Source organism: Xylocopa sonorina, unplaced genomic scaffold, assembly GCF_050948175.1.
Source record: "Xylocopa sonorina isolate GNS202 unplaced genomic scaffold, iyXylSono1_principal scaffold0065, whole genome shotgun sequence".
NCBI classification, from domain to species: domain Eukaryota; kingdom Metazoa; phylum Arthropoda; class Insecta; order Hymenoptera; family Apidae; genus Xylocopa; species Xylocopa sonorina.
This window is the reverse complement of record NW_027490136.1, coordinates 239437-252738: the sequence shown is the minus strand read 5'-3', so window position 1 is coordinate 252738 and position 13302 is coordinate 239437.

Genomic DNA, 13302 nt, shown 5'->3' with positions numbered 1-13302 from the left:
GAATATTATATCTTATCATGAAACATAGGAATGAGGTGCTATATCCCGTTCTGAGAAGCATTAGATCTCTATTGCTAATATACGTAGACATCTGCATACAACATTTCCTAGCAAGGAAATGTCGCACTTACATTCCATTAAAGTGAATACGAGGTATACATAACATTACACAATGAATATTGTATCTTATCACGAAACATAGAAATGAAATGCGACATCTCGTTTTAAGTAGCATTAAAACTCTATTGCTACGATACGTAGACATCTGAAAGCGCTATTTCCTAGCATGGAAGTGTCGCATTTACATTCTTTTGTAGTGAATACGAAGTATACATGACACTTCGCAATGAATATTATATCTTATCATGAAACATAGAAGTGAGATGCGATATCGCGTTTTAGGAAGCATTAGAACTCTATTGCTACGATACGTAGACATCTGCAAACGCTATTTCCTAGCATGAAAGTGTCGCATTTACATTCTTTTGAAGTGAATACGAGGTATACATAACACTCTACAATGAATATTATATCTTATCACGAAACATAGGAATGAAATGCGACATCTCGCTTTAAGAAGCATTAGTACTCTATTGCTACGATACGTAGACATCTGCAAACGCTATTTCCTGGCATGTAAAAGTCGCATTTACATTCCTCTGAAGTGAAAACGAGGTGTACATGACACTTCGCAATGAATATTATATCTTATCATGAAACATAGAAGTGAGATGCGATATCGCGTTTTAAGAAGCATTAGAACTCTATTGCTACGATACGTAGACATCTGCAATCGCTATTTCCTAGCATGGAAGTGTCGCATTTACATTCATTTGAAGTGAATACGAGGTATACATAACACTTCGTAATGAATATTATATCTTATCTCGACACATAGAAGTGAGATGCGATATCGCGATTTAAGGAGCACTAGAACTCTATTGCTACGATGCGTAGATATCTGCAAATGTTATTTCCTAGCAAGGAAATGTCGCACTTACATTCCATTAAAGTGAATACGAGGTATACATAACATTACACAATGAATATTGTATCTTATCACGATACATAGAAATGAAATGCGACATCTCGTTTTAAGTAGCATTTAAACTCTATTGCTACGATACGTAGACATCTGCAAACGCTATTTCCTAGCATGGAAGTGTCGCATTTACATTCTTTTGTAGTGAGTACGAAGTATACATGACACTTCGCAATGAATATTATATCTTATCATGAAACATAGAAGTGAGATGCGATATCGCGTTTTAGGAAGCATTAGAACTCTATTGCTACGATACGTAGACATCTGCAAACGCTATTTCCTAGCATGGAAGTGTCGCATTTACATTCATTTGATGTGAATACGAGGTATACATGACACTTCGCAATGAATATTATATATTATCATGAAACATATGAATGAGGTGCTAGATCGCGTTTTGAGAAGCATTAGAACTCTATTGCTAATATACGTAGACATCTGCAAACGCTATTTCCTAGCATGGAAGTTTCGCATTTACATTCTTTTGAAGTGAATACGAGATGTACATGACACTTCGCAATGAATATTATATCTTATCATGATACATAGGAATGAGTTGCGATATCGCGTTTTAAGAAGCATTAGAGCTCTATTGCTACGATACTTAGACATCTGCAAACCATATTTCCTAGCAAGAAAGTGTCGCATTTACATTCTTTTGAAGTGAATACGAGGTTTACATGACATTACGCAATGAATATTATACCTTATCACGAAACATAGAAATCAGATGCGATATCGTGATTTAAGAAGCACTAGAACTCCATTGCTACGATACGTAGACATCTGCAAACAATATTTCCTAGCAAGGAAGTGTCGCACTTACATCCTTTTGAAGTGAATACGAGGTATACATAACACTCCACACTGAATATTACATCTTATTACGAAACATAGAAATGAAATGCGACATCTCGTTTTAAGAAGAATTAGAACTTTATTGCTAATATACGTAGACATCTGCAAACGCTATTTCCTAGCACGGATGTGTGGCACTTACATCGTTTTGAAGTGAATACGAGGTATACATAACACTCCACAATTAATATTATATCTGATTACGAAACATAGAAATGAAATGCGACATCTAGTTTTAAGAAGAATTAGAACTTTATTGCTAATATACGTAGACATCTGCAAACGTTATTTCCTAGCAAGGAAGTGTCGCATTTACATACTTTTGAAGTGAATACAAGATATACATGACACTTCGCAATGAGTATTGTATCTTATCATGAAACATAGGAATGAGATGCGATATCGCGTTTTGAGAAGCATTAGAACTCTATTGCTACGATACGTAGACATCTGCAAACGCTATTTCCTAGCATGGAAGTTTCGCGTTTACATTCTTTTGAAGTGAATACGAGATATACATGACACTTCGCAATGAGTATTTTATCTTATCATGAAACATAGGAATGAGATGCGATTTCGCGTTTTGAGAAGCATTAGAACTCTATTGCTACGATACGTAGACATCTGCAAACGCTATTTCCTAGCATGGAAGTTTCGCATTTACATTCTTTTGAAGTGAATACGAGATATATATGACACTTCGCAATGAATATTATATCTTATCATGAAACATAGGAATGAGTTGCGATATCGCGTTTTGAGAAGCATTAGAACACAATTGCTTCGATACCTAGACATCTGCAAGCATTACTTCCTAGCTGGGAAAGTGCCGCTTTTACATTCTTCTGAAGTGAATATCGAGATATACATGACACTTCGCAATGAATATTATATCTTATCATGAGACATAGAAGTGAGATGCGATATGGCGTTTTAAGAAGCATTAGAACTCCATTGCTACGATACGTAGACATCTGCAAACGCTACTTCCTAGCATGGAAGTTTAGCATTTACATTCTTTTGAAGTGAAAACGAGATGTACATGACACTTCGCAATGAATATCATATCTTATCATGAAACATAGGAATGAGTTGCGATATCGCGTTTTGAAAGCTTTAGAACTCTATTGCTACGATACGTAGACATCTACAAACGCTATTTCCTAGCAAGGAAGTTTCGCATTTACATTCTTTTGAAGTGAATACGAGATATACATGACACATCGGAATGAATATTATATCTTATCATGAAACATAGGAATGAGTTGCGATATCGCGTTTTGAGAAGCATTAGAACACCATTACTTCGATACGTAGACATCTGCAAGCGCTACTTCCTAGCTGGGAAAGTGCCGCTTTTACATTCTTCTGAAGTGAATACGAGATATACATGACACTTCGCAATGTATATTATATCTTATCATGAAACATAGAAGTGAGATGCGATATCGCGATTTAAGAAGCATTAGAACCCTATTGCTAATATACGTAGACATCTGCAAACGTTATTTCCTAGCAAGGAAGTGTCGCATTTACATTCTTTTGAAGTGAATACGAGGTATACATAACATTCCACAATGAATATTATATTTTATTACGAAACATAGAAATGAAATACGACATCTCGTTTTACGAAATATTAGAACTCTATCGCTACGATACGTAGACATCTGCAAACGCTATTTCCTAGCATGGAAGTTTCGCCGTTACGTTCTTTTGAAGTGAATACGAGGTATACATGACGCTTCGCAATGAATATTATATCTTATCGTGAATCATAGAAGTGAGATGCGATATCGCGATTTAAGAAGCATTAGTACCCTATTGCTTCGATACGTAGACATCTGCAAACGCTATTTCCAAGGAAGGAAGTGTCGCATTTACATTCATATGATGTGCACACGTGGAATACATAAAGCTTCGCAATGAATATTATATGTTATCATGAAACATAGAAATGTGATGCGATATCGCGTTTTAAAAAGCATTAGAACTCTATTGCTACGATACGTAGACATCTGCAAACGCTATTTCCTAGCAAGGATGTGTCGCATTTACATTCTTTTGAGGTGAATACGATGTATACATAACACTCCACAATACATATTATATCTTATCACGAAACATAGAAATGAGGAGCGATTTCGCGTCTTAAGAAGCATTAGAACTCTATTGCATCGGTACGTAGACATCTGCAAACGCTATTTCCTAGGAAGGAAGTATCGCATTTACATTCATTTGAAGTGTAGGCGAGATATACATATCACTGCACAATGAATATTATATCTTATCATGAAACATAGAAATGAGATGCGATATCGCGTTTTAAGAAACATTAGAACTCTGTTGCTTCCATACGTAGACATCTGGAAACGTAATTTCCTAGAAAGGAAGTGTCGCATTTACATTCTCTTGAGAGGAATACGATGTATACATGACACTTCGCAATCAATATTATATCTTATGATGAAACATAGAAATGAGATGCGATATGGCGATTCAAGAAGCATTAGAACTCTATTTCTTCGATACGTAGATATCTGCACCTTATTTCCTAGCAAGGAAGTGTCGCATTTACATTCTTTTGATGTGAATTCGAGGTGTCACGTCCGGCGAAACTATTTTCCGTTGCTCCGGAGGCTTTGCGACACGAGCCTATATTTCTGTAATTCGGTCCGCGGGAACGCGTTAAGACCGGGTCCGACAATTTCGGCTGACGCGACACTAGCGAAAACGCTCGCGATAATAAGGGAATGACCCTACCTTTCGATGACTTCTCTCTCGATTTGTACGTAGAAACGTCGTGGAGGATTGTTCGCTGGGATCGTAGCGGATTTCGTTCTGTTGGCTGCTACGGAAATCTCGATCAGTAGCCAGCGAAGACAAGGACGGCGGTCGGAATTCAGCGATGATGCTGAATGTGGCAGAATCGGCGTGATGCGTCGTGGTGTCTGGATCGGAAGCGTCGACGGTCGCTTCGAAAAGCGGCGTCTGGACTGGTGCGAAGGCAGGTCGCTGGTATACGAGGACTCTCGGAACACCCTACAAATATTCACGCACAAGTGATCGTATGAAATGCTTCCTACTCGCACGTCGTGTTCTTCGCAAACCGGAAGCACGATTCATTCACCAGGTTTTTCTGTACTTTCGACTAAGATCTGAAGGATAAGCGGCGGTCTCAACGTCACAAAGCCGATTTCTATACACCTTCAATTTGACGAAGAGCAACGCCAGTTGTATGGAAGAACCCGTGGAAGAATTTGTAGTTAAATGTAATGTTAAAAGTAGAACTAGAATTGTTAACACTTGATAAAATTAATGGATGTGGAAATAGTAGACTTGGTAAAAGAACTTGTACTTGGATATAGTAAAAGTAAAAATAAAATATATTCTAGGTTTAAAGTATACAAGAACTGGACCTTCTCGGTTCGCGGGGCTCTACGGTCGCGGAGGCTCGCGGTAGGGAGATCGCGGTCCCGCGAGTGGGGGACTCGCATCTCGAGGCGGAGAGCGCGCGGTCCAGCGAGTGGGGACTCGCGGCTCGTGATGGGGCTAGCGGCGCATGCCGCTGGCCGGACGCATCTTACTTAGTGAAACTTAGATCTAGGAATTCTTATATATGCGTCATGATATGGTATGTATGTCCTAGCTTAGAAGTAATATATAGGTTCTAGCAGATCCTGTTCCCGGAATTGGAAAAGACCCCATTCAGGTGATGGGCTGCGGCTACGTCTTCCTGCAGGACGGAATCCTCGGTGCGAGGGAGATAGGGCTGCCGGTCCATGGTGCGGGCGAGACAGGTATACTCGGTGCTGCGAGTGAGACACTGGTGCCCGGTACGAGCGAGACAGGTATACTCGGCGGTGCGAGTGAGGCAGCGGAACTCGGTGTGAGTGAGCGCGTGCAGGTATGCGCGCGCGAACTCTTCCAGTTGCTGGTTCTGAAGGCGAGTTTGGCTGGTTGCATGCGTCCAGGAGTTGATGCTGGGGGGTGCGAGGAGGTTAGTTTCTAGGAAATTACGTTCCCAGATATATCTGTATCGAAGCTATAGAGTACTAATGCCCCTTAAAACGCCATATCGCATCTCATTTCTATGTATCGTGATAAGATATAATATTCATTGTGCAGTGTTATGTATACCTCGAATTCACATCAAATGAATGTAATTGCGACAGATACTTGCTAGGAAGTAGAGTTTGCAGATGTCTACGTATCGAAGCAATAGATTTCTAATGCTTCTTAAATCGCGATATCGCATCTCATTTCTATGTTTCATGATAATATATAATATTCATTGTGGAGTGTTATGTATACGTCGTATTCACTTCAAAAGAATGTAAGTGCGACACTGCCTTGCTTGGAAATAGCGTTTGCTGATGTCTACGTATCGAAGCAATAGAGTTCTAATGATTCTTAAATCGCCATATTGCATCTCATTCCTATGTTTCATGACAAGATATAATATTTAATGTGCAGTGTTATGTACTCCTTGTATTCACTTCAAAAGAAAGTGAATGCGACAATACCTTGCTAGGAAATAGCGTTTGCAGATGTCTCCGTATCGAAGAAACAGTGTTCTAATGCTTCTTAAATCGCGATATCGCATCCCATTTCTATGTTTCATGATAAGATATAATATTCATTGCGAAGTGTTATGTATACCTCGTATTCACTTCAAAAGAATGTAAATGCGACACTTCCTTGCTAGGAAATAGCGTTTGCAGATGTCTCCGTATCGAAGCAATTGAGTTCTAATGCTTCTCAAAACGCGATATCGTTTCTCATTCCTATGTTTCATGACAAGATATAATATTTAATGTGCAGTGTTATCTACTCCACGTATTCACTTCAAAAGAAAGTGAATGCCACAATTCCTTGCTAGGAAATAGCGTTTGTAGATGCCTACGGATCGTAGCATTAGTGCTCCAATGCTTCTCAAAACGCGATATCGTTTCTCATTTTTATGTTTCATGATAAGATATAATATTTAATGTGCAGTGTTATGTATTCCTCGTATTCACTTCAAAAGAAAGTGAATGCCACAATTCCTTGCTAGGAAATAGCGTTCGCAGATGCCTACGTATCGTAGGAATAGTGCTCTAATGCTTCTCAAAACGCGATATCGTTTCTCATTTCTATGATTCATGATAATATATAATATTCATTGCGAAGTGTCACGTATACCTCGCATACACTTAAAATGAATGCAAATGCGACACTTCCTTGCTAGGATATAGCGTTGGCAGATGTCTACGTATCGAAGCAATAGATTTCTAATGCTTCTCAAAACGCGATATCGCATCTCATTCCTATGTTTCATGATAAGATATAATATTTAATGTGCAGTGTTATGTACTCCTCGTATTCACTTCAAAAGAAAGTGAATGCGACAATACCTTGCTAGGAAATAGCGTTTGCAGATGTCTCCGTATCGAAGAAATAGTGTTCTAATGCTTCTTAAACCGCGATATCGCATCTCATTTCTATGTTTCGTGATAAGATATAATATTTATTGCGAAGTGTCATGCTTACCTCGTATTCATTTCAAATGAATGTAAATGCGACACTTCCTTGCTAGGAAATAGCGTTGGCAGATGTCTACGTATCGAAGCAATAGAGTTCTAATGCTTCTCAAAACGCGGTATCGCATCTCATTCCTATGTTTCATGATAAGATATAATATTCATTGTGCAGTGTTACGTATACCTCGTATTCACTTGAAAAGAATGTAAATGCGACACTTCCTTCCTAGGAAGTAGCGTTTGCAGATGTCTACGTATCGAAGCAATAGAGTTCTAATGCATCTTAAATCGTCATATCGCATCTCATTTCAATGTTTCATGATAAGATATAATATTAATTGCGATGTGTCATGTATACCTCGTATTCCTTTCAAAAGAATGTAAATGCGACACTTCCTTGCTAGGAAATAGCGTTGGCAGATGTCTACGTATCGAAGCAATAGAGTTCTAATGCTTCTTAAATCGTCATATCGCATCACATATCTACGTTTCTTGATAAGATACAATATTCATTGCGAAGTGTCATGTATACCTCGTATTCTTCTCAAAAGAATGTAAATGCAACACTTCCTTGCTAGGAAGTAGCGTTTGGAGATGTCTACGTATCGAAGCAATAGGGATCCAAGGCTTCTTAAATCGCCATATGGCTTCTCATTTCTATGTTTTATGATAAGATATAATATTCATTGCGACGTGTCATGTATACCTCGTGTTCCTTTCAAAAGAATGTAAATGCGACACTTCCTTTCTAGGATGTAGCGTTTGCAGATGTCTACGTTTCGAAGCAATAGAGTTCTAATGCTTCTTAAATCGCGATATCGCATCTCATTTCTATGTTTCATGATAAGATATAATATTCATTGTGCAGTGTTATGTATACCTCGCATTCACTTCAAAGGAAAGTAAATGCTACAATTCCTTGCTAGGAAATAGGTGTTTGCAGATGCCTACGTATAGTAGCATTAGTGCTCTAATGCTTCTCAAAACGCGATATCGTTTCTCAATTCTATGATTCATGATAATATTTAATATTCATTGCTAAGTGTCATGTATACCTCGCACACACTTCAAACGAATGTAAATGCGACACTTCCTTGCTAGGAAATAGCGTTTGCAGATGCCTACGTATCGTAGAATTGCAGTTCTAATGCTTCTCAAATCCGGATACCGCTACTCATTTCTATGTTTCATGATAAGATATAATATTCATTGTGAAGTGTCATGTATACCTCGTATTCCTTTCAAAAGAATGTAAATACGACACTTCCTTGCTAGGAAATAGCGTTGGCAGATGTCTACGTATCGTAGCAATAGAATTCTAATGCTTCTTAAATCGTCATATCGCATCTCATATCTACGTTTCTTGATAAGATACAATATTCATTGCGAAGTGTCATGTATACCTCGTATTCTTTTCAAAAGAATGTAAATGCGACACTTCCTTGCTAGGAAGTAGCGTTTGGAGATGTCTACGTATCGAAGGAATAGGGATCTAAGGCTTCTTAAATCGCCATATGGCTTCCCATTTCTATGTTTTATGATAAGATATAATATTCATTGCGATGTGTCATGTATACCTCGTGTTCCTTTCAAAAGAATGTAAATGCGACACTTCCTTGCTAGGATGTAGCGTTTGCAGATGTCTACGTTTCGAAGCAATAGAGTTCTAATGCTTCTTAAATCGCGATATCGCATCTCATTTCTATGTTTCATGATAAGATATAATATTCATTGTGCAGTGTTATGTATACCTCGCATTCACTTCAAAGGAAAGTAAATGCTACAATTCCTTGCTAGGAAATAGCGTTTGCAGATGCCTACGTATCGTAGCATTAGTGCTCTAATGCTTCTCAAAACGCGATATCGTTTCTCAATTCTATGATTCATGATAATATTTAATATTCATTGCTAAGTGTCATGTATACCTCGCACACACTTCAAACGAATGTAAATGCGACACTTCCTTGCTAGGAAATAGCGTTTGCAGATGCCTACGTATCGTAGAATTACAGTTCTAATGCTTCTCAAATCCGGATACCGCTACTCATTTCTATGTTTCATGATAAGGTATAATATTCATTGTGCAGTGTTATGTATACCTCGTATTCACATGAAAAGAATGTAAATGCGACACTTACTTGCTAGGAAATAGCGTTGGCAGATGTCTACGTATCGAAGCAATAGAGTTCTAATGCTACTCAAAACGCGATATCGCATCTCATTCCTATGTTTCATGATAAGATATAATATTTAATGTGCAGTGTTATGTACTCCTCGTATTCACTTCAAAAGAAAGTGAATGCGACAATACCTTGGTAGGAAATAGCGTTTGCAGACGTCTCCGTATCGAAGAAATAGTGTTCTAATGCTTCTTAAATCACGATATCGCATCTCATTTCTATGTTTCGTGATAAGATATAATATTCATTGCGAAGTGTCACGTATACCTCGCATACACTTAAAATGAATGTAAATACGACACTTCCTTCCTAGGAAATAGCGTTGGCAGATGTCTACGTATCGAAGCAATAGAGTTCTAATGCTACTCAAAACGCGATATCGCATCTCATTCCTATGTTTCATGATAAGATATAATATTCATTGTGCAGTGTTATGTATACCTCGTATTCCTTTCAAAAGAATGTAAATGCGACACTTCCTTGCTAGGAAATGGCGTTGGCAGATGTCTACGTATCGAAGCAATAGAGTTCTAATGCTTCTTAAATCGTCATATCGCATCTCATATCTACGTTTCTTGATAAGATACAATATTCATTGCGAAGTGTCATGTATACCTCGTATTATTCTCAAAAGAATGTAAATGCAACACTTCCTTGCTAGGAAGTAGCGTTTGGAGATGTCTACGTATCGAAGCAATAGGGATCTAAGGCTTCTTAAATCGCCATATGGCTTCTCATTTCTATGTTTTATGATAAGATATAATATTCATTGCGATGTGTCATGTATACCTCGTGTTCCTTTCAAAAGAATATAAATGCGACACTTCCTTGCTAGGATGTAGCGTTTGCAGATGTCTACGTTTCGAAGCAATAGGGTTCTAATGCTTCTTAAATCGCGATATCGCATCTCATTTCTATGTTTCATGATAAGATATAATATTCATTGTGCAGTGTTATGTATACCTCGCATTCACTTCAAAGGAAAGTAAATGCTACAATTCCTTGCTAGGAAATAGCGTTTGCAGATGCCTACGTATCGTAGCATTAGTGCTCTAATGCTTCTCAAAACGCGATATCGTTACTCAATTCTATGATTCATGATAATATTTAATATTCATTGCTAAGTGTCATGTATACCTCGCACACACTTCAAACGAATGTAAATGCGACACTTCCTTGCTAGGAAATAGCGTTTGCAGATGCCTACGTATCGTAGAATTACAGTTCTAATGCTTCTCAAATCCGGATACCGCTACTCATTTCTATGTTTCATGATAAGGTATAATATTCATTGTGCAGTGTTATGTATACCTCGTATTCACATGAAAAGAATGTAAATGCGACACTTACTTGCTAGTAAATAGCGTTGGCAGATGTCTACGTATCGAAGCAATAGAGTTCTAATGCTACTCAAAACGCGATATCGCATCTCATTCCTATGTTTCATGATAAGATATAATATTTAATGTGCAGTGTTATGTACTCCTCGTATTCACTTCAAAAGAAAGTGATTGCGACAATACCTTGGTAGGAAATAGCGTTTGCAGACGTCTCCGTATCGAAGAAATAGTGTTCTAATGCTTCTTAAATCACGATATCGCATCTCATTTCTATGTTTCGTGATAAGATATAATATTCATTGCGAAGTGTCACGTATACCTCGCATACACTTAAAATGAATGTAAATACGACACTTCCTTCCTAGGAAATAGCGTTGGCAGATGTCTACGTATCGAAGCAATAGAGTTCTAATGCTTCTTAAATCGCGATATCGCGTCTCATTTCTATGTTTCGTGATAAGATATAATATTCATTGCGAAGTGTCATGTATACCTCGTATTCCTTTCAAAAGAATGTAAATGCGACACTTCCTTCCTAGGAAATAGCGTTTGCAGATGTCAACGTGTCGAAGCAATAGATTTCTAATGCTTCCTAAATCGCGATATCGCATTTCATTTCTATGTTGCATGATAAGATATAATATTCATTGTGCAGTGTTATGTATACCTCGTATTCCTTTCAAAAGAATGTAAATGCGACACTTCCTTGCTAGGAAATGGCGTTGGCAGATGTCTACGTATCGAAGCAATAGAGTTCTAATGCTTCTTAAATCGTCATATCGCATCTCATATCTACGTTTCTTGATAAGATACAATATTCATTGCGAAGTGTCATGTATACCTCGTATTCTTCTCAAAAGAATGTAAATGCAACACTTCCTTGCTAGGAAGTAGCGTTTGGAGATGTCTACGTATCGAAGCAATAGGGATCTAAGGCTTCTTAAATCGCCATATGGCTTCTCATTTCTATGTTTTATGATAAGATATAATATTCATTGCGATGTGTCATGTATACCTCGTGTTCCTTTCAAAAGAATATAAATGCGACACTTCCTTGCTAGGATGTAGCGTTTGCAGATGTCTACGTTTCGAAGCAATAGAGTTCTAATGCTTCTTAAATCGCGATATCGCATCTCATTTCTATGTTTCATGATAAGATGTAATATTCATTGTGGAGTGTCATGTATACCTCGCACACACTTCAAACGAATGTAAATGCGACACTTCCTTGCTAGGAAATAGCGTTTGCAGATGCCTACGTATCGTAGAATTGCAGTTCTAATGCTTCTCAAATCCGGATACTGCTACTCATTTCTATGTTTCATGATAAGATATAATACTCATTGTGCAGTGTTATGTATACCTCGTATTCACATGAAAAGAATGTAAATGCGACACTTACTTGCTAGGAAGTAGCGTTTGCAGATGCCTACGTGTCGTAGCATTAGTGCTCTAATGCTTCTCAAAAGGCGATATCGTTTTTCCCTTCTATGTTTCATGATAATAAATAATATTCATTGCTTAGTGTCATGTGTACCTCGCATACACTTCAAATGAATGTAAGTGCGACTCTTCCTTGCTAGGAAATAGCGTTTGCAGATGTCTACGTATCGAAGCAATAGAGTTCCAATGCTTCTTAAATCGCGATATCGCAACTCATTTCTATGTTTCATGGTAAGATATATTATTCATTGTGCAGTGTTATGTAGACCTCGTATTCACCTCAAAAGAATGTAAATGCGACACTTCCTTGCTAGGAAATAGCGTTTGCAGATTTATACTTATCGAAGCAACAGACTTCTAATGCTTCATAAATCGCCATATCGCATCTCATTTCTATGTTTTATGATAAGATATAATATTAATTGTCCATTGTTATGTACATCTCGCCTACTCTTCAAATGAATGCAAATGCGACACTTCCACGCTAGGAAGTAGCGTTTGCAGATGGCTACGTATCGAAGCAATAGTGTTCTAATGCTTCTTAAATCGCCATATCGCATCTCATATCTATGTTTCATTATCAGATATAATATTCATTGTGCAGTGTTATGTATACCTCGTATTCACCTCAAAAGAATGTAAATGCGACACTTCCTTGCTAGGAAATAGCGTTTGCAGATGTATACCTATCGAAGCAATAGTGTTCTAATGCTTCTTAAATCGCCATATCGCATCTCATTTCTATGCTTCATGATAGATATAATATTCATTGTGCAGTGCTATGTACACCTCGCATACACTTCAAATGAATGTAAATGCGACACTTCCTTGCTAGGAAATAGCTTTGGTAGATGTCTACGTATCGAAGCAATAGGTTTCTATAGCTTGCTAATTCTCGATATCGCATCTCATAT